At 38.3% G+C, this 24896-nt stretch overlaps 1 protein-coding gene across 14 annotated transcripts in view; it reads right to left on the minus strand.

Annotated features, from left to right (window-relative positions):
- Positions 1 to 23535, minus strand: part of adgrl3.1 (adhesion G protein-coupled receptor L3.1) — a 301163-nt gene extending 277628 nt beyond the window's left edge. For 13 of the 14 annotated variants that reach the window (XM_057843334.1, XM_057843322.1, XM_057843332.1 and 10 more), the window contains exon 1: positions 23012 to 23534. The gene's annotated coding sequence lies outside the window, so the exon portion shown is untranslated. Of the gene's footprint in view, positions 1 to 23011 lie in introns of all 14 variants that reach the window. The other variant, XM_057843335.1, reaches the window with a different exon arrangement.
- Between the last annotated feature and the right edge of the window lie 1361 nt (positions 23536 to 24896).

Below are 24896 nucleotides of genomic sequence, written 5' to 3' on the forward strand. Positions count from 1 at the left end.
CAGCTTGGAATTTCCCCCCATCAATATCATGGCAACGGACCAAAGACACACGTGAAAAACACACACACAATTTAAATTGACTCAACTGGGAAGAAGGGAGGCAGACATAAATGCAATTGTAAATGATTTCCTGCAGGGACCAAAATAATCAGCAGACCTTTTGAGTGAGCTTCTTACAATCATTCCGGCATTGTACACTCATTCTGTATTCAGCTCCCACATGGCACCGTGTGTGTGTGCGTGTCTCTGTATGTACAGCAGCTAGCAATAACTATAGTGTTTTGGTGTTTAGAGTGATAGCAATTGATCCATGCTACATTGATGTGTGTACAGAGTATCCATAGATGGAAAGGAATGCATGTGGCGGAAAACACAGACAAGACTGAAAAAGCAGTTTCTGCTCTTGCACTCCTCTTTAAAAGAAATTGCTGTATTTTAAGCCAAAACAACTGTTGTGTATGATAAACCAATATGTCTAGATGCTGCAATAGCAGATTCATGGAGCATTAAGCCCCCGAACTATTTTTAATTTGTTCGTTTTACCCTGGAAACCCCCGTTTACAGGCGTCGCAGAACCGCTTTTGTTTCAACTCAGCCATAAAACAAACGTAATTAATTATAATATTCAAAATGTCTGTCATTTTTAGCTTAAAATCATTCATTGATATCTAATATTTCGTTTAAAAAAACAAAACGACTTAAAAAAATTATTCACTCGCATATTTTAAACTTTTAAACAAATTACGTCACGATGAAAAAAATGGTTTCTGTAAAAACGTCACTGATATCTACCTAAAAACGATCGCTTAATTGTATTTTTTTTATTTCTGGCACATTTTCTCCGTTATGTTGGATGATAAATAATCGATCGAAACAAAGAAAAATTGGGGGAAAAAACGTTTAAAAGGGTAAATATATGAAAAAGAAAATCTCGACCATTCCTTGATGTCTGCAACTTCTGCATCGTGACCTTTGCTATATTACCATGTTTTACCCATAAAATCCCCCCAAAATGCAACTGTGGCCATTCACATCTGTGTCCTGACACTCAGTGATACAAGCTACATGGAGTTTTTGGATCAAACAAGGTAAGTACGCGATTATATCGTGTTAAAGTCATGGCGTCTGCAATTCTGCTCTCGCTTGCTCTCACCTCAAGATAGGGTTTTACTGTTTGTTTGTTTTTTTTCTTTAAAAATGCCCTCCTGTTCAAAATTATTCTTCCCCCAGAAAATTGAGATTTTAAACTTTCCAATGATGTACCACACATGCATATAGGACAATTTTGAAATTTGGCCAAATTGGAGGTCTCAGAGCGGAACTTCAAGTCAACTGAGTGTTTTCCGCCATGTGTATTTTTTAATTCTATTAAGCCTTGACAGTTTACAAAGAAAAGTAAGGTTAAGGCCAGATAAAAGATGAGTTTATTGAAATATATTTTGTTTTTTTTTCGAGGTGGGAGATGAAATCTGTCCAGATTACTTCAGTGTAAATTGGATGGGTAATATAAGAAATGCCCAATACATCAATTGTGAGTGACAGGTAGATACCAAAGATAGTGATACATGAAACGGAACGATTAACCCACATCGCTTTGACATTGTTTTTACTGCTGCCATAACCTCATGAAGCAGTTTTATTTGTTTGTTTGTTTGTTTGTTTTTTGTTTGTTTGTTTTTTGTTTGTTTTACAACTCTCGTATTTGAGCGACTTGAAGAAGGAACCAATTTGCCAATCAGCGTGGACTCTAGCGTTGATGGCTTTGGTAGCCAATCAGAAATGGTAATGAGAAACAAGTTGGTCTGCACTACAATGTCTGCCAAAAACATAGCAGACACTACAGCTGTACCTCATTTATTTCGCCATCAAGCTATGCCAACATGTTACAGGCCCCAATCTCCCAAATGCAGAATTTTTCACGTTGATATATTTTATGTTATTTGGGCTTTGACTGGTAAAGCAGGATGAAACATATGGCTGGTTACAAGCAGTGATGCAGCGTTGCCGGCAAGCAGTGCATTTTACAGCAGTGGCTGACAAGAAATGAACTGTGCAGTGTTGTTAATAACGGCGTTAGAGTATAATGGTGTTAGAGTATAACGCCGTTACTAATGGCGTTATTTTTTATTTTTTTAAGTATTGAGTAATCTAAGCAATTACTTTTCTCATTTTTGCAACGCCTTTACCGTTTCTGAAGGGTGCGTTAGTGCGTTACTGCAATTTGGTTGAATATTGCAAACGCGATGCAAGGTGGCTCCAATAATACGTGACTGCAACCTACAAACTACGCCCAAATGATGCGACGTTAGATATCACGTGTTGATGCGAAATGACAGACTCGGCAGCATTAGTACATGTACAGTATAGAACTAGATGCAAAATGACAGACTCACCGGCGTTAGTAAACAGCCGCCATCTTAAAGCAGTAGACTTCTTGGGAAGGCTCTGCTAAGCAAACCTTTCCAGCGAACCTAAATAACTTGTTATCTAAAATACTTCTTAATCGGCAAAGTCTTGACTTGAATCTATCTTTAAATTATAAACAGTTTTAAAACTTTCACATGCCGAAAGTAGACAGAAGGCAACTAATGCAATAACGGGAGCAATTTTAGCAACTTTAACGGTTGATTCACAGTATTAAATGACTTAAGAACATGGCATAGGTTACAACCTAGTTATCGCAATATCCGCAATACCCCTAGTGTCTAGTGAAGTTTAGGGTAAAGAATTGGGCTAGGGCCCATTGTCCCAAAAACCCTTTGAACATAGTGTGACCTGTGTTTTTTTTTTTTTTTTTTTTTTTTTTTTTGGGGGGGGGGGGGGGGTGAAAAAAACTTCAGTTAATATAAACATATTTGATGTGAAAGACATTATAGAATGTAATCATGTGTGAAACATGAAAAGTAACGCCCGTTACTTTGCCACGTAATTAATTACTCCAACATTGAGATAACTGAGTTACTAACTCAATTACTTTTTGGGAGAAGTAATTTGTAACTGTAATTAATTACTTTTTTTAAAGTATGATTAACAACACTGGAGCTGTGGGTGTGTACAATTCAACCTATGCCACGCTGAGTTTCACGCATTACATCCAAGGGTCACAATAAAGTTATAGCCTCTCATCAGTAAAATACATCCATTTATTTTACTGATGAGAGGATATATATATCGATTTATATTTTTATTTTTTTAATTGACATACAGGTGAAGTATTTATTTATTTAGTATTTTATTGACATCCAGGTAAATTATTTAGTTACTTAGTATTTATTAAGATGTCACAGCGAAGTAATAATAAAAATACTCTCAATATTATATGCCATAAAGGTTCATCTTGTCAAAATACAATATATTTCTTTATATATACTGTAAGAAGAACTGTGAATTGTATCTATATTTCAATACACAGTACACAGTTATTCAAAAAAAAAGATGTCTCCGATCCGATAATGTTATTTGTCAGTTCGTTGTCAGTCATCGAAATCGAGTGAAAAAAATGAGTTTTCAAAATTTTTTGAATACGTTGTATTTAGTTTTTATGTTACATAGTAGCATAATAATCCAGAGGTACAAGGATATTGCCAAAATAAACACAAATATATAATTTACAATACGTAACATAGCGGGGAAACAACTAAAGCAGAAGAAGCTGTCCAGGGAAGCCAGCCGAAAGATAGCATCATGCATGAGGGATCATGTGTGCAGGCATGTCGTTTACTTCGTATGCTTTTTTTTTTTCCACTTTAAAGTGTCTTTTCTCTTACATAGCTGTTTGTGCGCTAATTTGTAAACGCATGGGTAATACATAGTTACGAGTCGAGTGCGCTAACAGCTAAGCTAAATGGCAGACTTAGCCGAGGCCAATGGATCTATCCAACTGGGGCTCGCTTGGCATGTCAGTCGGAAGTGACACTGCCGCCAAACCCTCTTGAAGCAGTGAGCCCCTAGCAGGTGGCCCGACACAGTGCTGCATACCATGCTCGTGGAGTCTAGGAGAATGTGCCATCTAAACAGGCAGCAACCAGCTCACTCTAAAATGTTATCTTTTAACACACACGACGGTGCAAAAGTAATACCTTTCTCTTCTTTTTTTTTTTTTTTATATAATGCTTTAAATTATATATATTTTTGTTTGTTTGTTTTACTTTGCTCTCGGCAAAGAGCTACTGCAAACAAAAATATTTTCAATTGTCATACCTCATGATATGAAGGATGAACGAAAGGAATTCAATAAATAAATAAATAAAAAACATTACAATTATTTATTTTTGCAAAGTTTTTGGTCGCTATGCAATTCTTCAGTTAAAAGGTTAAACCCAGAATGTAACCTTGAATTTAATTCACATCATTTATAAAAATTTCACAAATCTGGTACAAGCTGAAAAATGTAAAGTTTAAAACAATAGTTTAATGTACTATCAACTTAATTGTCTTTATTTATAGTGTGCACATACCTCGACCACTTAAAATTGGAAAGTAATGATGGTTAAATAATAGCAGTTACAGTGTATCACATAAGTGAGTGCACCCCTCGCATTTCTGCAGATATTTAAGTATCTTTTCATGGCACAATACTGACAAAATGACACTTTGACACACACACTTTGACTGTGTGCAGCTTATATAATAGAGTTAATTTATTTTCCCCTCAAATAACTCCAAATATAGCCATTAATATCTAAACCCCTGGCAACAAAAGTGAGTACACCCCTTAGAAATTACGCACATCCCTAAATGTCCAAATTAAGTACTGCTTGTCATTTTCCCTCCAAAATGTCATGTGACTCATTACAGGATTGCTGTCAGCATTGCTGCAGAGATTGAAGAGGTGGGGGGGTCAGCCATTTAGTGCTCAGACCATACGACACACTCTACATCAAATTGGTGTGCATGGCTGTCACCCCAGGAGGAATCCTCTTCTGAAGACGGTACACAAGAAAGCCCACCTGTCTCATCAGACCATAGGACATTGTTCCAGTAATCCATGTGCTTTGATGACATGTCTTCAGCAAACTGTTTGTGGGCTTTCTTGTGTACCGTCTCCAGAAGAGGCTTTTCCTGGGGTGACAGTCATGCACACCAATGGCGTACCGCAAGCAACACGTCACTTCCACTCATTAATATTCATGGCATTAGCTACTGTTGCTAAAGCAAGGACAAGCCACCGTTTGTCCCTAATAGGAAATGAATGGAAATCGTGTACGAAGGAGACGTTTACAGCGCTAAACCTACCAATTCTCTCCGAAAATGATGTGCCTGGTGCCAAATTGACTGGCATAGATGTGGAAGAACATAAAAATGTTCAGTTAAAGAGATGGCTTTAGTGTCGAAGGCTGAAAAAGACGAAAAAAACGAGCCGACCTAAGCATGGCTTTAGCTTTTTTTTTTATCGACGCGACTGACAATGACATTCTCCGGTTTCAACAAGCTATCCTTTACAATCAGCCCTGTCTTTCTTATATATCCTCTGGTTGTCTACGTCTCTTACCGTTCTTGGGGGTAATTTAGTTAGCTTTGTGTAGCGATCGCAAATGCTACTCAGTGACAGCCAACGAACACTTTTAATGTTTTCATTGATAACACATCTTAATCCTATAATTTATTTACACTTCCCCCTTACTAAAGTAGTTATATATATATATATATATATATATATATATATATATATATATATATATATATATAACAGAAACTGTAACAGTGGCAGTCAGATACCATTGTAATTTTTTTCAGGTCATTAATTGTCAGACAGAAGCAGTACGGCACAACGTTACGCTAAAAAAATTAAGTAAAAATATAAAAATGGCTTACCTCTTTGTCCTCTGAAAGACCACGTCAACCCAACATAATGTTTACTGCATATGAAACGTGAATGGATTCGCAGAGCTGGTGTTAAAGTCCGCGCAAGTTGATTCGGTTTTCACATTTTTTCCTCCCGAGTTTTTGGTTTCCGGGAACGTATGAAGAAAACATCCTTCATGGTCGTAATGTCTAGAGTCGTTTCTACAAGTTCCAAAAAAGCAATGCGTGATCGGCATGTTCGTTTTTGAAAGATTACCGGCGAAAAGTAGCACTTTTTATGTTGGGTCTATGCGAGGGCGGGTCTATAATGTCCCACTTCGGCTTTACTTCCGCTTTACGATGCAACGTCACAGTCTAAAAATAGCCTGCGTGCGGTACGCCATTTGATGTAGAGTGAGGCGTATGGTCTAAGCACTATCAGGCTGACCCCCCAACTCTTCAATCTCTGAGCTACTACTACTGAGCACACCTCAGTCCTTTTAAGTCTGCTCCGACACTCATAACAGGTGGGATAATGATGGCAGCACCACTGAGAAGGAAAAAAACGTTTCTTCTCCCAGAAGATCAGATATGTACCTGCATTGCTACTGTTGACCAGGAAAGCAGTATTTAAAGTAGATGAATGAATGTATATGTCTATTATGCTATGTTAATGTTTATGTTGTAATTATAAATCGTACAAAAATATTTTTAACTCAAAATGTGTATAAAAAAGCGCACTATTATTAATATCATTCGTTTTTTATATATATAATTATGATATTTATTATGTTTTTATTCAACTATAGTAGCAGGTTGACACCAGTTTTATTTAAATATAGTCTTTTGTTTGTCCACCAAAACATCAATACTTAGTTGATTGGGCAATGCATCCCACAGATGTTGTTTAACAGTGAGATTACAGTCTCCTGCTGAACAATACAACCATTGAATTGGATTACGACATGTGTCACAAGTGTGTGCCTGTGCACAACTACACACACACAAACACACACAGACATACTTGTATACACACAGCTCCAATGGGAGACAGCTATCGTCTGGCCAACAGTTGACATTTCTCTAATATTGTACATCCCAAAAGATGGAGTGATTTTCCAGACTTCCTAACAGTTTTACACTTGATTCTGACAAAGATGTCTTTCACTCAAGACCTCGACACAAGACAGGCGAAATGCGAAAGTTATCACCGTTGAACTGAAAGCCAACACACAGGGCACGATGCGACAGCAGCGGCATGCGACACGCACCGCCCTCTTCCTGTGCGTGATCGCTCGTCTCTGATTGGTTATGAATTTGGAGGGAATTTTAAAATTTCCAGTTTTTTCCGATTGCAACCATATGGAGGCAGAAAGTTTTGTTGGAATTAACGGAGATACTGATTTTAAACTTGCTTTACGATAAAAATAAAAAGGGTGGATCCAGAGTCGTTTTTATCTTAAAAACTCGGACGATCAATGGAGAATACCATCATCTAATGGACAAATTGAAGGAGGATCCTTATAAATTCAGGGCCTACTTTCGCCTACTTTAGCTTCTCACCAAAGTGACACCCATTTTACCGTATTGGCCCGAATATAAGACGGCCCTGATTATAAGACGACCCCCCCCCCTTTTTCAAGACTCAAGTTTGAAAAAGGACTTTTTGAACATCAAATTAATTTTTTATACAGAAAATAATTACAGTACATCTGAAACAAATGATTATAACAATATATTTGAGAGGAAAGAGCATGTTATTTTGCCTCATTCAAATCATAATATCTGCACATTTAAATATGTAAACTAAAGTGCAATCACATTCGTAAATGAATGGCTTCTGGTTTTTGAAATCTAAATAAACCAGTCTATTGTGATAAAACAACAAAATTGCAATAACTGCATTAACCATCAAAGTGAAGTCTTACCAACTGTGGTCTTGAAACTAGGGCTGTCAAACGATTAAATTTTTTAATCGAGTTAATTACAGCTTAAAAATTAATTAATCGTAATTAATCGCAATTAATCGCAATTCAAACCATCTATAAAATATGCCATATTTTTCTGTAAATTATATATATATTCTGTAAAATAATTTGTTGGAATGGAAAGATAAGACACAAGATGGATATATACATTCAACATATGGTACATAAGGACTGTAGTGGGCATTTCACTCTACTGTCATTTAAATCTGTCTATGCTGTCCTCACTCCGAAGCGTCTACTTTTTCCAAAGCTAGACAGCTAGTGAACGACGCCTTAATAATCAGACTTCTTCCTTTTTCATCTGATTTATTAATAAAATGGCCTCAAACCACTGTCCTCTTTAGACCGTAGTGAAACTACAAAAAAAAAGTACACAAGCATTGCATTAGCAACAACGTTAGCTTAGCACGCTATACAGGTTCACTAAACATAAACAAAAAGCGTCTCATACAAAAAATATAACATTTCGCTTACTAACATAATATGTACATTCTTTACAACAACCATACTTACGGACAAATCTTGTCCAAGGATCATATAAGCACAACATTACAACGTAGGCGTCAGCCCGAGACGTCGTGCAGCCATATTGAACTGGCAAGGAAGCAATAAACCATGTCGCAAAGCGACCACAAGAGTTCGCTGTTAGACCGCACAAAAAACCTTGCTGTAAAACTTACCAAAAGGCAGAATACTGTCTGAGCGGGACATGTGCGTTAATTGCGTCAAATATTTTAACGTGATTAATTTAAAAAATTAATTAGCGCGCGTTAACGCGATAATTTTGACAGCCCTACTTGAAACAAATCTGAATAAGGAAAAACACTGCAATAAAATAATGCAAACTGGTTAAATTTGAGAGTAGCTGAGATCTGTCATGACAGAACATCGCTCCAGTGATATCTGGAGTCATCTAACGTCTTGAATGTGAATAATGTCTAGACCGCGAATATAAGACGACCCCCACTTTTTCAGTCTTATTTCAATGCAAAAACACTTATATTCGGGCCAATACGGTACTGTAGAGAAGACTAATAACGTATGTGCTGGCCACACACTGCTAAAATGATTACAGTCCTTCATGTTGACAAAGTGTGTGTGTGTGAATGTCAATTTCCGGATTGGCCAGTGTCCTCGCAGTTGATTTGTCGATCAATAACTCCGTTGCTGATTGGTTGTAGGGCCAGGAAAAGGTGACAGAAATAGAACCATTTCTATTTTCTTAAATCGCGTCGCTGGTCCGCGTGTGCACATATTCGTGCACGGGGGCAAAATTTCAGGTGCATGAATGTCACATCGCCACAAGAGGGCTGGCGATGTTTGCCTCTTCACACCCATGCCATAGAAAAAGTATTGAACGCGAGCGACACCGCCTCCCGTGTGTCGAGCCCATTAGGGGTCAGTCTAGTCAAGGCCATCGGTGCAATGAGTCAGTGAAAGTCCTGTAATCTTAAAGCCAGTTACTGAGTCCTTCTCCCCGGCCTTTAGCAAGGCAAACGTCTAATCAGGTTGCAAGCTAATGGCATTGTGCTCTCATGCTGAATGAACCCCTAATGGGGTTGAATTATAGACGTGGTCAGCTTCACATGCGTGGAGAGAAGTGAGTTGTCGCTAGTCAAGGTGGAAAATACAAGGAGTAGTTCTTTGAGGGGTAATGGATGCTCGAAGGAAGGATGTGTTAACACATGACCGAGTGCATTCGCTGGGTGATGAAGACTGTCGAGGATCTGGCCTCATTAATTCAATACAGCATAGAGATGTCGTTCAGTGTTTAAATAGGGGGGTTTTGAATTATGTTAAAGTGGGGTTTCAACTGTGAATGTGAACTATCATCATATTAGGTAGCAAGTCTCTGAAATCCAGCTTTTCTTCTTCTCGTCGGCACTCTGTATTATAATCACAGCAAGGAGTTTGTGCTTCACTGTTGAAGTCAAGGGTGACTATTTATTTACAAAATGCTGGAAGGTTTGTTGCCTCAGAGAGCGAAAATCAACCTTCGCCTCTGTTTGTCTCAAAGGCTCAAACGTTTATCTCGATGTGCATAAATTAGCTGAATAAAGCACCGGAGCCGAGGAAGTGCAGATTCTTGATAAAAGTGGTTTTTGTTGTTGTTTTTTAGGAAATCGGCCCCTAGGTTATTTGTCAACGCATTGGACTTAGCAGCTCGAGTAACCCTTGACTGATAAAATAAACCTTGGCAGACATTGGACTCTTTATCTTCTCATTTATTTATCTTTTCAAACTCACAACAATCCAATTGTGCTTTTTGCATCTGCCATTCATCGCAGTCAATCATGTGTGTTGAGCTTTTGTTAACTTCGTGAGCTCAATGAGAATGCCCAAATCCACTCATTGCACAACAAAAACCTTTTTACGTGACAACATCTGTAAGTGCAACTTCTGAGACTGAGCGCAATCTATTTCCTGGCACTGGTTGCCCGGATTTTCCCATAGGAAATAATGCTAATCTAATGCTTCATTCCACAGTCAAAATGTTCCTTTTCATTAAAACTTTTTCATTAAACAAGCAGTGTTTTAAGTAACTATTTAACTGATATACAAGGGTATACATAAGTGCTGAAGGCAAGAAAATGGAGATCAATTCAGAAATTATTGATAAGAAAATCCGTTTTGGTGCTAATTGTCAACACACTGGACTTGGATCTTAACTAACCCTTGAATAATAAAATAAACCTTAGCTGACACTGAGATAGACCCACCTTTTTAAAGTATATTTAATAAGGCTTAAGATCACAAAAAATCCCATTGTGTGATCGGGATATACCAGATGACACATGAGTCATTAGTGTGCTTTTTTTTTCCTGTTTGTTTTAACTTTCTGGACTCTTCTATTTATAGACAGCCAGATGCACTCCGATCTACATCTTGACTCTCAAGTCAGCCAAAATCATGTCCATGCCCCAAAGCCTTTACTCCACAACAATAGCCTTTTATGACTATAAATACTGTACAGCATTTCCGTACACTATAAAGTATAACATCTAACAATGAACACAATCAATTTCCTGATACTGGTTGTTCAAACTTTGCTGTAGAAAACAATGAAAATTCAATACACCATTCAATGGTCCAACTGTTCCCCTCCAAAAAACTTAATTAACTGACAATGATTTAAGTACTATGTTACATGTTCTACATGTCCTGTGAAACAAGGAAACCACTGTTATTATCAAAACCTTTAAAAACAATTAAACCCTTTAACCTTGACAACATTCAAGTAGTGATGTTAAACATCATTAAAGAATTTTAATATCTGATGAAATACATTCACTAGCATGGTGTCATGTACTGTTTTACAACACTTATGAGCATTGACATTTTGTGCAATTGGCAACCTGTTTCCCCCCCAAATACTGCACATATGTTGTACAGCCTAAGAATCAGTTGTGTTCAGCATGAATTACTGGAATTCTTCATATTTGAAGGGGCAAGTCACTCACACAATTTACATCTGTGCAGAATAATTGAAATAAAATTGCTGGGGGGGACACTTGAATTTAGGAATGTGCTTAGTTAACTACTCCTTGTAAAGTACAGATTTTAGATGATTTTTTTTTGGACCTCCTAAACACTGCCAAACGCTACCAGGGCTGCAACTAACGAATATTTTCGAAATCGATTAATTGGAGGATTAATTAAACGATTAATCAATGAATCTGATAAACGTCACTTTTTCCAATTTCCTTCACAATTTAACTAATTGTTGTACTAGGCATGTAAGTAACAATGAAGACAAAATGGATGATTATTTCCTTCAAAAATGATCTTTTATTAGAGCTTCTTGACTTGACTGTAGTCTACAACTGTATCGATTATCGAATTCGTTGGCAACTAATTCATTAATGGATTTTAATCGATTTAATCGATTAGTTGTTGCAGCCTTATTAAGAAGCTAGTTTAGACAGTAAGATGTCCGAAAATTGGCAAAAATGTGAATTGTTGTTTTCCAAAGTAAAAGTAGATTTTTGTTCATGTCCTACTTTAACTTAACAAAATATTATGAGGAAATCTGATAATACAGTGGTACCTCTACATAGTAATATGTACATAAGTTAATTCGTTACAGGACCTTGTCTGTAAATTGAAATGGTCGTACGTCGAGCAGGATATTCCCATAAAAATACATTATGATTCCATTAATTTGTTCCACAGCCCAAAAACCTGCGTTAATCCTTAATAAATACTGCTGTTGCTATTGCAAATAGCAATTACAAAGAGCGAAACAAATAAATTATGAATAAAAATCCTAATAATAATAATATAATAATAATACCTGTAATAATCCAGGTTCTAATGTGGCAGATTTGTTTTGCTGTACCTAAATGCACCGTGGGGCTGACGTGACAGTAAGCAAGAGAGCTACTTTGCTGTTTTGATGCCGGTGTCAGTGTTGCACAAGTTGATGGAAGAAATGACGAGAAACCTGACGAAGCTGGCGATTTCTTTGGCGATGTTACCACAATAAGAATTGTCACCTTAACTTATAAGGACTGGCGAACGGAGGATGACCACCGGCCGAGATCGACATTCTACGGCCCTATTGTCGTTTACGGATGCACACACCATGCTTATATTTTGCTATCCTTTACATCTTCATTTCAATGGTAAGCGTCACCTTTTCTTTTTTTCTCCACCTGCACTAACCTTTTTGGATCCAGTGTTGATTTCTCTCACAAGAAAATCAGCCGTGCAACCGTCTTCCAGCAAAACAAAGAAACTGTGGCGCTGTCAAAAATCGTCGTATTTCGAGCATGTCGTCGGATGTAGAAAAAAATGGCTAGTCAAATTTTACGTTGGATGTCGAAAAGATCATGTGTCGAAGCCATCGTATGTCGAGGTACCACTGTATTTACAACTGACAATTATATGAATGTTATAATTTCAAGGATTTAGACAAGTTTAAGTTGAAGGTCCTAAACGATTAATTGATTCTCCAAAATCGCTAATCGATTAGGTGTTCATCAATTGATTAATTGTTGAACCTCTAAACGCTACCTAATTTAGTATTCAAGAGTAAATCTTGTCCTCCCAAAATTCAGCCATTAGCTGACTTTGTTTCCCCTCCTTACAATTGAACAACGCTCTTGTCACATTCAATTTGTCTCAAATCTAGCATCTATAGGCAAACTCAAAAGCTGGCCTGGCAATTCAAATTTTCATGCAAACCTTCAAATCGGCACAATACGGGTTCAACTTTGGGGCTGTAGTGCTGCACACAATACTGGAATAATAATAATAAGATGTAATGGTGGCATCAAGCGCATCCTAAATTCTAGACTGGGTAATGTGGTGACAAAGTGGAGCGAAGAAGAGAAGCAGAAGGAGAAAAGCAAAATGGAGCATGACAAACTGCACTGCATCAACTTTCTCACTTCCCTCAAGTTAATATTGAGTTGACGCTATGACGCACTCCAATAGTGCGTAGAGGTCAGCACTGTCACCAAATTATTGCAGAGGCAGTGAGATTTTGTTCCAGGGTCAGGCCCCACCCAAAACATTTTAAGTTGCTGTGGTGAGAAAACATATGGAGGGTGCAGGTCGCCCTAAATATGATTTACAAGCTCTTGTTGAGACAAAAACAAAACAAAAAAAAAAGCTTCTCATTTTTAATCTCGGGCTTTAAGGCTCCTTATCCCAAGTGTTTACTCCAGTGTTCATGTAGTATTCTGTTAATACATATCGACCACCCGCAAAGATTCCAAAACCTCTCAACAAGAAGGAAAATATGCACCCCTACTGTCACATAGTGCTGCCCCTAAATGGGAGCGTTTTACCCCAGGAATTTGACGTAGTGCTAACAAATAGTTCATATTTTCGTAAATTCAAAGGTTAATGTTCATGTTCTTGCCGGGCTTGCGTGGGTTTTCTTCTGGTACTTTGATTTCCTCCCACTACCCAAGAACATGCATGCTAGGTTAATTGAGCACTCTAAATTATTCATAGTTGTGAGGGTGATCGTTAATAATTGTTTGTTGCCTTGTGCAATTGACTGGCTGGCAGCCAGCTCAAAGTGTACTCTGTCCTGCCCACAGTAGAGCATGAATCAGGAGTGGATTTTTATTCCCGCTCCCTACCACTCCCAGAGAAAAATTCCCATCCCAACCCAGTCCCAAGTCAAAAAGTAAATCCCATCCAACCCTTCTCCTGTAAAATGACTCCCAATCCGTCCCAGTCAAAATTACACCCACTCTCGTTTTTGTTGTTGTTGTTGCTTTTTAAATAAAGCATGCCGCGTATTTCGTATTGACATTGTCACGTTCTACTCTCAAGAAGTTTTCTAATAACTTGGACCTTCTGCCTACAAGCTTCCCCAGTTTAACCGATGCGTCATTATTTATGTTTCATTTGTAGTTCTTGCTTCTCCACTGTTCGCCATGTTGAGTCCACGTAAATATAGTAGCAGGAAGTCAAAGTGTAGGAAACTCAAGTCAAGAATGATAAACCACGAAAATAAAACTATAAAAATGGACGCTTCAGTCCTATAGGTTTTTTTAACACCGGTGAAAATCATCATCTATTTACCGTATTTTTCGGACTATAAGTCGCATCTGAGAATAAGCCGCACCAGCCATGAAATGCCCAACGAAGTCCTATAGGTTTTTTTAACACCGGTGAAAATCATCATCTATTTACCGTATTTTTCGGACTATAAGTCGCATCTGAGAATAAGCCGCACCAGCCATGAAATGCCCAACGAAGAGGAAAAAAAACATATATAAGTCACACCGGAGTATAAGTCGCATTTTTGGGGGAAATTTACTTGATAAAATCCAACACATAGAACAGATATGTCATCTTGAAAGGCAATTTAAAATAAAAATACAATAGAGAACAACATGCGGATTAAGTGTACAGTAATATACTGTTATATAATGCATGAACAACGAAATGCGAACATGGCCGGTGTGTTAACGTAACATAGCTATTAAGAGTTATTCAGATAACTATAGCATAAAGAACATGCTAACAAGTTTCCTAAACCATCAGTGTCACTCCAAAACACCAACATATCATGTGAAATGATTTAATAACGTGTTAATAATTTGACACATAAGTCGCTCCCCCAGCCAAACTATGACAAAAACTGCGACTTATAGTCCGAAAATACGGTATGTGTTCCTGCTCCCAATTTTTTATAATTCCTGTCCCATCCCAATCATGGAATTAATAAAAATTTTGACTTCCCGAAAAAATATTCACGCTCTAGTTTACAGTCAGCTAGGATAGGTTTCAGCACACCCACGATAAAATTTTGCAATGATTAGATATTCATTCAACCATAACTACCGGTAATCATTAATTGTTACGTTTGGAATGACTGTGAAGAAAAATGTTTTACTGTAGTTTTCAACACAGCATGCCCAATATGTTTATGGAGTAAGTCAGGCTTATACTTAATGAATAAGTACAGTACAGGGTGCTAGAAAACAATTTGAGTTAAATTTATTAAATATGGTAAACTAGTATGTCAATTTCCAGTTAGAACATTTTCAACTAAATTCTTGTGAGATTATATGTCAGAGAATAACCAGAATTCAGCTAAACCCAAACCACACCACCTGGTTGTTGTTAAAAACAACCTAATTATGATTATGTAAACACAACACAAATAATGTCTTGTTACCACAGTGGTAACCTGATGATGTCCAGTCAATATAAACTCATCTCATTGTTCTCAGATGGTACTCCTTTGTCAATTACAGTCAAAACCGTTCTTCACTGCTTTGGTTAATTAAGGCTTACTGAAATAAAGTCATCAACATTGCAACAAATGAGCTGAGCATTATGCCTGCTTATCATAATATCCAGGTTTCTGTATACTTAAGTGTGTGTGTGTTACTGCTGTCAGCAAAGGTTTACTTTCATTATTCTTGGGTTTCAATGAGGCCACAAGGCATATGACGTTGAATCTCTTATTCAAATCACAGGGGCTTCTATTTCAGGATTTAATATTGTTTTAGCACTCACCACATTCCTAACCAAATATTGTGCAGCATTAACAGCTTCGAAACAAACAAAGCCATTAGCCAATGAAGTGGAACACTCTGAATGTGAAAAAACATCATAATTTGCAAACAGTTTCCTCCAACAGACATCTCTATCTGCGTTGTGAATCACATTAGGTGAAATTAGTTATTGAACTAATTAAAGAAAGACATTACGAAAGCTGGAAGAAGTGCATTACTTGCTTACTGTACATGCTGGTGTGCCTTCAGGTTATTGTCCAGTATTTTACAGCGAATGCTTTACAGCCTATTTATAACAAGGTTGTCCTGATCCGTGATAGGAAATTGGGCCCATCGCGCAATTTTTCAGAGGCTCGGAATCGCGAAAAAGGATCGGGGTTTTAATTTTAAAAAATAGATTCATGTTTTTCTGCTTCATGCTCTTACAGCGCAATGGCCTCTAACCAGTGTTGTTAATAACGGCGTTAGAATATAACAGTGTTACTAACTGTGTTATTTTCTTCAGTAGTGAGTAATCTATTTAATTACTTTTCTCATCTTGGCAACGCCGTCACCGTTACTAAGGCGGGAAAGGTGTGCGTTACTATGTGTTACGAAAAAGTCTGACAAAGACGGACTCACGGAGACGGGAGAGCAGAGCAGGAGTGGGGGGGAGGCAACGGAGTGTGACGCCGTTGCAAACGCGATGCTACTATGCTAGGTGGCTCCAATAATACTGTACCTGACAGTAGCCGATAGCCTACAACTACGCCCACATGATGCTTCGGTAGATATCACATATACACAGAACTAGATGCAAATGACAGACACAGAAGCATTTGCAACATGTATAATAAAGTATATGCGTTAGTAAACAGCCGCCATCTTAGATATTCGCCATCGTAGACTTCTCAGGAAGGCTCCGTTGTAGAAAACCTTCCTAGCGAACCTAGCGAAAAGTAACTTTTTATCTAAAATGCTCCTAAATTGGCAAAACTTAACTTATATCTCTTTTTAAATGATGAAGCAGTTTTAAAACTTACACGTCGAAAATAGACAGAAGGGAACTAATGCAATAACAGGAGCAATTTTAACAACTTTAACAGATGATTCACAACATTAAATGACTTCCACACATAGCAAAGGTTACTATCTAGTTATCGCAATATCCGCAATACCCCTGTGTCTAGTTAAGTTTAGGGGAAAGAATTAGGCCAGGGCCAATTGTCCCAAAAACCCTTTAAACCCTTTAAACTTAACATTGTGTGACCTGTTTTTTTTTTGTTGTTGTTGTTGTTGTTTGTTTGTTTGTTTGTTTTGTTTTAAGAAAAAAAAAAACATGAAAATTATCACCAGTTACTTTGCCAAGTAACTAATTACTCTTACATTCAGGTAACTGAGTTACTAACGCAATTACTTTTTGGGAGAAGTAATTTGTTATTGTAATTAATTACTTTTTTAAAGTAAGATTAACAACACTGCCTCCTGCTAAGCAGTGCAGCCAAACTGGCCAGCTTGTTTGGTACCAAAAGTTAACGACGATTGACAGATTTTTAGCTTTGATCTTGCAAGTGAAGCTTGGTAGCGCTACGATCAAAGGCACACATGTGTCAGTCATCGTTAAACTTGCATAAGTGTGCTGTGGCAACTGTGTAAGTGAGAGGCTGTTCTCAGCACCGTGAGCAGATTTGAGTGGACTCACTCAATGTTTAGACCTTTTTTTTTTTTTTTTTTTTTTAATTATTATTAAACAAAACATTTTTTTTATATCGGATTGGGACTCTGTATCGGCAGATTCTCAAAATCAGGTGACTCGGACTCAGGTGCAAAAATATGCGAGCATCACATCCATAATATATACAGTGGGGAGCCCATGACCTCAGATGCTTGATGACACACCTGTAAATTATGCTGTGGTGCTTGCTAAAACTGTCGGTATATTATCTTTAACATGTTAAGAGATATAAATAACTTGTCAGATAGCAAGAAAGACTTAATTCTTGATTAGGATTACAAAAGCCAAAAAGAATTCAGTGAACAGATGAAAACAACAGACTTTTAATAGATGTACTCAAGATGGCTATTTTCTTTCAATTCATCTGATCTTTTAAATGTATTTGAATTGTTTCAGAAAAACTCCAAAGTGTCTATAGAGCCTACCCACGTACCACGTGCTCGCTGTATGGTTCTGCCCACTTGTCCGTCAAAACATAGTGTTAACCTGTTACGGCTACGTACATTTCTCCTATTTACGGCGTGTTTTTCTGCTCCTTAACATTAATAATCAAAATGGTGAAGGCGTGTGTGGCTGTTGGTTGCACTAACAGAGAAGATGGAAGGAGAGACTTGAAGTTTTACCGTATTCTGAGGGATCCAAAGAGGAGAGCGAAATGGACGGCTGCAATTCGACGTGAAAACTGGACACCAAAAAATCACCACAGACTATGTAGTAGTCATTTTATATCCGGTAAGATGCATTTAATATATATTTAGAGGGTTTTGGCCTGACAACCACAATTAAGATCATTGCTAGGCTAATCGCCGACAACATACGACGTAGTACGACATAGTTTCAAATTCAAGATGTTTGTGACTTCCCTTTCTTCCACCATCGTTATTTTTTGAATAATATTTAGCTGGTACCAAGTGAAAGAAACTGGCCTCGTCTACGGGGCTGACAAATAACCACAATTAAGATCATTGCGAGGCTAATCGCCGACAACATACGACGTAGTACGACATAGTTTCAAATTCAAGATGTTTGTGACTTCCCTTTCTTCCACCATCGTTATTTTTTGAATAATATTTAGCTGGTACCAAGTGAAAGAAACTGGCCTCGTCTACGGGGCTGACAAATAACCACAATTAAGATCATTGCTAGGCTAATCGCCGACAACATACACGTATGTATGTAGTGAGAATGCTATCGCTAAACCATATAAACATTAAAAGCCTTAACTCCATTGACAAACGACATGAAATACATTAGACTTGACAGTGGATGTTAGCAATAACAAAAGATTTTGAATTGAAAATTTCGTAACTCACCTTTCCAAGCACAAGATAGATTCCTGCCGAATTTTCGTGGACGAGGACCTGTTTCACCCAACCAGCAACGAAGTATTTATAAGCCTCCAAGCTCTTGAAGTTTTTCATATTTTCGTGAGAATAGGCTGATTTAGTGTGGACAAGATAATTGTACATATCTGCGTAGCAGATGTCAGGCAGACAGGGCGAAGACAGTTGGTCGAAAAACATCGATTTGGGCATCAAATATGGATCTGGCGACTGTATAGAACGAAGCTTTTCCTCATAACGCCTTTTATGCAACAGATCCAGTGAGTTTGCGGCATCAGAAAGCACCGGGTCTTCCATGAAATGCATTTTAAATTCCGCCATCAATTGAAAACAATGCTAATACAGAGTCAAAATGACGGACAAGTGGGCGGAACCATACAGCGAGCACGTGGTACGTGGGTAGGCTCTATAGACCCTACTCACCTACGTCACAAAATGGGCGTGTCGCTGTTTCCGGCCGCCATATTGTACCTCTTTTTCAGACCTATTCTCATTGTTTTCAATTAGTCGAGCAAGTTATAGAGCAATTCATGGAAGCCCCGGTGTTATCTGACGCTGTAAACTCATTGGATCCGTTGCATAAAAGGCGTTACGTGGAAAAGCTTCAGTTTATCCATTCGCCAGATCCGTATTTGATGTCTAAATCGATGTTTTTCGACCCGCTGGCTTCGCCTGACATCTGATACCCACACAAAATCAGCCTATTCTCACGAAAGTTTGAACAACTTTAAGAGCTTGGAGGCTTATAAATGCTACGTTGCTGGTTAGGTGAAACACGTCCTCGTACACGAAAATTCGGCAGGAATCTTGTGCTCGGAAGGTGAGTTACGAAATTTTCAATTCAAAATCTTTTGTTCTTGCTAACATCCACTGTCAAGTCTAATGTATTTCATGTCATTTGTCAATGGAGCTAGGGCTTTTAATGTTTATATGGTTTAGCGATAGCACTAACTACATACATACGTGTATGTTGTCGGCGATTAGCCTAGCAATGATATTAATTGTGGTTATTTGTCAGCCCCAAACCCTCTAAATATATATTAAATGCATCTTACCAGATATAAAATGACTACTACATAATCTGTGGTAGTCGTTTGGAGCCCAGTTTTCTCGTCGAATTGCAGCAGTCAATCGCGGCCTCCTCTTCGTGTCTCTCGGAATACGGTAAAAATTCAAGTCTCTCCGTCTATCTTCTCTGTTTTTGCAACCGACCGCCACACACGACTTCACCATTTTGAGTATTAATGTTGACGAGCAGTAAAACGTGCAATAATAGGAAGAATTTACGAAGCGCTAATGCATTTCTATGGCGAGTATGCGGACATCATGGCGCGGGGGCGTGGCTGTGACGTCACGTGAGTAGGGTCTATAGCGATTAATAAAGAGTCTAACCCAAACTGTAGTATGAAATTCTGTTCCCATGATATGGGATAAGACATAACTAAATAGAATTGCAAATTATAATGATTATTATTTCTTTTTTAGTTTTATCAATGAAAAACATTTCACTGACTCGGCATGATAATTGATGAGTTAATTGATCAGGTGCTGCTTGCTTAAATGTATTGTTGTATAATCATGGCTTTAATCAATAAAGACAAAATGGAGTGGACACACATGTCTGTTTAGTCAATCCTACTCTGTTTGATGGCAAAAGAAGAAGCTGTAAGAAATTGAACTAGCTCCACTAACAAGTAGAAATATTATATTAGACAGAGGAGTTCAACACATTGAGAGAGATTTTAAGAGGTAGCTGAAAGGATTAAGAATGAATCAATCCCAAAAAATGGATCAATAAGAATTGTGTCAAATGGCCCTCCCACATGATAGCATTCCAAAAGATATTTTATGACTCAGTGCAAATATTTAAATTGATTTTATTGATTCTGTTTTTCTTTGAGCTAGCTATGACAAAAAATAAAATAAAATTATTGGGCATTTTGTCATTTTATTATATTGCGAGATGACAGGTCTAATCACAGGAAAATTCAGAATAATTCTGTATAAAGTAAATAAATATTTGATTACTTTGACATTAGTGATGTGAATAAATGGGAGCCCAATATCCCGTACTGTGTGTATTAAAAACCATGAATTTCTTTGTTTGTTTGTTTTTCCATCTGAATTTGTCATATACGTGTCAAATAAAGACATGGTAAGTTAATAGTCCATCCGCTTCAGATCCAACAACAACAACAACAAAAAAATACATCACAGCACTGTATCTGTATTTGGTTGAGAAATAAGTGTTACACTATAGGATAGGATTACAAACACATGCTGATTTTTATAGATTTTTTAATGCACTATTGTTTTATTCTGGATATTAAAAAGGCAGACTTGATTAGCCCTGAGGTATTACATCATGCTGCCACAATGTGCCGTTGAAGAGCCTTTTTATAAAGAAGAAATGCACTGACACTGTAAGGTATAGTGCAGAAGGTAATAAATGATGGCAAAACAAAGTGGGATCATGTTAGGGTGTGTGTTTAAGCCAAAATACTTTAAGTATACTGAGCATCTCCATATGACTCGTGTAAAATGTGTCGTGTTCAGACCTTTTTTGTTAGATATTATTGAGTTTTGAACAAGGCATCAGTGTCTTTGTTTAAGTGGTTCTTTAAATCACGCAAAATAGCCTGGTGTCAACTGAGATGACAACATATGAGCATGATGTGACATTGACCTGTTCTTAAGGTAGTGTGACTTTTGAACATTAAAAAAAAAAAAACACTGCACTGTGATTAGTAGAAAGCAGAATATATTGTAAGAATCCGCAATGGGGTCGCTGAGACTGGTCTTTCTATTAATTTATGAAAATGAGATTAGCTCTAACAGAGACATGACACCCTGCTGCTCTGAAAAATGAATAAGATAACCTAAAAAAAAATAATAGTGCACTGAAATTAGGGAACTGAGGACAAATGAACGAAATGCACTGCACGATCACTTTGACTTTAACAGATGTGCTGAAGCCAGATGTTTTAGAAAATTTTGATGTCATCCTGCAAACATAATGATGTCCTCAGAGACAATATGCACTACAACAGATGCTGCTAAAATGTCCGTGAAGCAAATCTACAAATAAAACACACAAGTCCAAAGAAAAAGACATTCACAATCGCCTCCAATGGCCATTTTCCCACTGGCATTGCGCACCTGACACTTTTATTCCTTTTTAGCCATTGCAATGACAGATGACTCAACACACTGTCACTTATTCCGTTCTTAGCGCTTGCATCCATGTCGCCTTTATAACAAACAAAAAGAATTTGCACACTACGACCAAGCTGAGAGCCATTTGGATGCTCAGTGAAAATCGCCTGTGAATCACAAGAGCCAGTGACAACAACAAAAATTAGCAAAATTAACACATAATAATTTTAAAAATGTCATACATAGAAGTACTTTTGTTTTCCAAACCACATTTTCTTACAGAGAATACTTCCAATAATTCAGCAACAATTAGCCATATAAGCTTGTTATTGTGCATCTTGCTGATGACACCCTAGTAATGACAATATTGTGCCACCTTTGGCAGTTTTCATCAAGGTCATTCACTGTACAACCTGGAGCGGCTGCTCAATAAATAAGAGTCATAGCTTTCACTCATGAATCCGCATGATTGACATACATCCCTGAGTGCGCTGGCCTGCTGGATGGGCTGCTGCTTTGATTACAGAGTGGTTGCATTGACTCTTGATTTTAGAACTGGTGTTCACACAAAATAAGCAGACTTATTGCATTCCAGGATATACAAATGACAGCCTGCTAACATTGGAGTAATGCTGAGAAGATGAAGCTGCCTGTCATCCATCACGCTTGAGAGCAGTGCATATGCACCCTGCAGTGAAGCGGACACATGCGGAACAGAATAATAATATGTGCTCCAACCTCAACCGGAATAATGTAATTACATTTTATTTACCCCGTGGTGATATAAACATTTCACATTAGTGTGACGCCCATACAGCATCACAGGCTACAAGGTGGCTATAGCCTAATATAACTCCTTTACATTACGTTACATCCTAGCCCCCACTCTGCATTCAGTCGGACCGGTCAAGTGTTGCCTTACAGGCCACATTCCCATGAGCAAGTCGGGGTTGCCATGCCATTTGCATGAAGAGCTGCACACAGGTTAATAAGAACAGCAGCATAGTCTTTCTTGAGAAGACGCAATAAAAGGCTTACCGTGTCACCAACAGGAGCACATAAATACACATCCAGTGCACACTAAAGGCGAAATTACGACCGCTCTCGTACAGTCCTTAAATGCAAATAGGTTGGGAAAAGACTTCGCTGACTCCGGTTCTTCTTATAGGAAAAAATAATGAAAACGTTTCCTTTGCGAAGGAGCTGTAAGGTAGCGTGTTTGTTATCCACAGCCACGCAGGAGGATGGACGGATGGAAGTCCGCTGGACTGTGCAGGAGGAGGATAGAGGCGTATTTCTTTCCGCCTGTCTCCTCCCGTCCTCCCTCCCTCTCTTTCCCCCTCCTCTCTATCCCACGTTATCTTCCCCCGACGCCTTTTTCGCCTTCTCTGACTTTTCTCCACGAGCGCCAAAACAGCCCGGTCAACTTACTCGCAGAGGGTCAGTGATGACAAACCGGTTAGATTTTTTTTTTTGTCGGCAGTGCAAGTGGACGCTGGGGGGATGAGAGCGCGTAGCCCGGCGACATGAGGCTTGTGAGGCAAGACGGGCGGGGGGGGGGGAGCTCGAGGATGGGTGGGTGGCTGTTTTAGGAGGGCAGGGGAGGTGGTGATGATTTCTGCCAAGGGGATGCACACAGAAAGAAAGAGCGAGAAGGGAAGAGTGGAGCGATCAAGTGGGCTATCTGGTGGAAAACACGGAACTGGATCTGACTCCGAGATGTTTAGAGTTAGGGCTCCACCTACTGTGTGTAAACACACAGAGGGAATGGGGTTAAACTTGAGGTGAAACCGACCCTTGCGCACTAATAAACTCAATTGACCCCTAATAAAGTTATATTTGTTTAACGTTTTTTTCTTGGCAACAGTTTTGTGCAATTGGGGCATTTTTTACATTACAAAACTACACATAAAGAACATTACCTTACTACTACCATCTAGGGCGTAGGTTTGGTCTCAGTATTGGTAGGGACAAACTAACAGCATAACCTGCATGTACACGTTTTGATGGGAACGGGACATGAATAAGACCAAATACCAGGGGTGAAAGTGGCTAGAATTTCTTGCCGGAACCCCCCGACGTGAAGGTCGCCACGGAGCCAGAAATTTTATATATTTATTTTTTTTCATTCAAAATTGTATTTTTTCAATGATTTGCAAAATAAAAGTTAACAACAACAACAATAACTCCAACCGCCATCTTCTAATTCTTATTTTCCTTCATTTCCTCACTTACTAAATGCCAAATCTCAATTTTAACTACTTAAGATAGGTTGTACAGGGTGACCCAAAAAAAAGTTTACACTGCCATAATACAACTTAAATGCCATGTTTATTCATCTTAGAATTAGAATTTAATCACAAATTATACATAATTGTAAAGAACATGTACAGTACACTCTATTTTTCAATGTGTCCTCCCTTAAGTGTCACAACAGCCTCCAGGCACCTGCGGAACGTTTGACAGGTCTTCTTTATGTAGGATGCTGTCATCTTTTCCCAAGATCTAACAATGGACCTCTCCAAGGCTGCCACAGAAGTTTGTGGCTTCTTACAGGCACTGTCCTCCACAGTTGCCCATATGCTACAATCCAGGGGATTGAGATCTGAACTCTGGGGTGGCCACATATCACCTTGTCAATCAACTTTTTGGTCCGCACAGATCGGTACTTCCAGACCCAGGTTTTCGTGAGGCTGTTCCAGTATCTTTCAGCTTCTTTTTAACTTTGTAGACTGCACATCTGGATATTCTCAGATTTGCTGCAATCTCAGTAGGTGTCAGACCGGCATGCAGCAATTCAGGTACAGCTAAAGTTTTCTTCATTTTCAGCAGAAGCACAGGAATTGTAGAGACGAGAGATTACCAGCAGCATTGAGTGACCTTAAGGAATCACTTAAGCATGACAACCTATTTAGATCTCTTT

The sequence above is a fragment of the Corythoichthys intestinalis genome, chromosome 8 (assembly GCF_030265065.1).
Source record: "Corythoichthys intestinalis isolate RoL2023-P3 chromosome 8, ASM3026506v1, whole genome shotgun sequence".
NCBI lineage: Eukaryota > Metazoa > Chordata > Actinopteri > Syngnathiformes > Syngnathidae > Corythoichthys > Corythoichthys intestinalis.